This window comes from Octopus bimaculoides, chromosome 4 (assembly GCF_001194135.2).
Source record: "Octopus bimaculoides isolate UCB-OBI-ISO-001 chromosome 4, ASM119413v2, whole genome shotgun sequence".
NCBI lineage: Eukaryota > Metazoa > Mollusca > Cephalopoda > Octopoda > Octopodidae > Octopus > Octopus bimaculoides.
In genome coordinates this window covers 2,168,153-2,169,922 of record NC_068984.1, presented here as the reverse complement: position 1 = coordinate 2,169,922, position 1,770 = coordinate 2,168,153, and positions in this window count along the sequence as shown.

Here is a 1,770-nt window from a genome sequence, read left to right as displayed (position 1 = left end):
ATATATTGATTCTTCTAAGAAATATTTTTGTTTCCCTTAAATTAAAATTTTGTCCTCAAATAACTGATGGACCTTGTCTGTCTGTCATTCTATGTATGTATGTATGTATGTATGTATGTATGCGTGCGTATGTATGCGCGCGCGTATGTGTGCATGTGTATTTATGTATATATGTAGACTAAATGCAAACGCAGTATGAGCGTAGAGTTAAGAATTTCGTATCTCAAATAATAAAGTCCAGAGTTCGAGCACTCTCTCTCTCTGTATATATATATATATATATATATATATATATATATATATAAATATAAATATATGTATATAATGATTTCGCTGTTGCTAGAACTCAGTAGATGTATGCTTCCTAATAAAGCGTTAGACGAGAATAGAGCATAAAATGAATTAACTGAATAACATGGCTTCCGAAATACGGTCCAACCGATGCCCTTCCATAATCTTTCCCTCTCTTCACAAAACTTCGAAAATACTGACCCCTATATATGTACTTACACCTTAATTTTACTTTGGTAAGAATACCTTCAACTATCCCTATTATTTATATAACTATTATCTTTTTATTTTTTTTTTTTCTGTTTTTAATTTTGAGCTTTACATATTTTTCTTATTGATTTTTTAATTAATTTTTATTAACTGATTTTTATTAATTTGATTTCTTATCTTTGTATGTTTTTCTTCTTAAAAAGACCACACTGACCCCTTGGATGGCATTTATACCTACCAGTTCCACTGGAAATTTATTCTTCTCTGCTGCGCGCTAGTGCTCATGCTCTCCCGAAATTTGCCCGGAGCCCTTGACTCTGTTTGGTGCTCAAATCTCTTGACAAACCCTTGCCTCCATTCATTTCTCTTCTCTTGGATTGATAACTTCCTGTCACATGATGACAGAGCTCTCTCTGGTCTAGACCTTATCAACTCTGATGTGTCCTAGTGTTCAGTTCCCCACCCCCACCTTATTATTCCTCTTACATATCAACAACCTACTGAATCCCAACTCTAACAATACACATTTCCACACAGATGATACCCCACTTCATTTTCCACAACACTTGCACTCACTCACCTACAGACAGCTCCATTTTACTCCATATACGAAGTCCCTGAGAGAAAAAAAATAAACAAAAACAAAAACGAAAACAACTCGAATGATGTCATTTCATCTTGTTTTCTTCACCAGCACAAAGACAATGAGAAGAAAACGACCCCTCACTGTGGTTGACTCTCTAAACTCCCTGAAGATCTTCCCCTGGTGAACATGCATGTCATCACAAAGATTGGCCTTACTCTTCTTCAGAGCCTAAAAATACTTAAGTCTCCAACAACTAGTAACCAAGTTCAAAGGTCAAATGAGAGCAATAACGGTGTCCTATGCCTACAGCAGGGACGGTGGGGCTGCTGCACGCATAGACATGCTAAACTTTATCCAAAGAAAGAACCGTTGCTTGAGAGACAGTGAAGGAAGTCACTCACCAACGCACTCCTACGTTTGCTCAAAATCTCCTCTCTTTCTAAGGCAGCGAGCTGGCAGAGACGTTAGCACGCCGGGTGGCGGAACGCTTAGCAGCATTTCGTTTGTCTTTGCGTTCTGAGTTCAAATTCCACCGAGGTCGACTTTGCATTTCATCCTTTCGGAGTCGATAAATTAAGTACCCCCTCCTCATCATCATCATCATCATTCCCTCCTTTTCCTCCTCCTCCTCATCATCATCCCCTCCTCCTCTTTTTTCCTCTTCCTCCTTTTCCTCCTCCCCC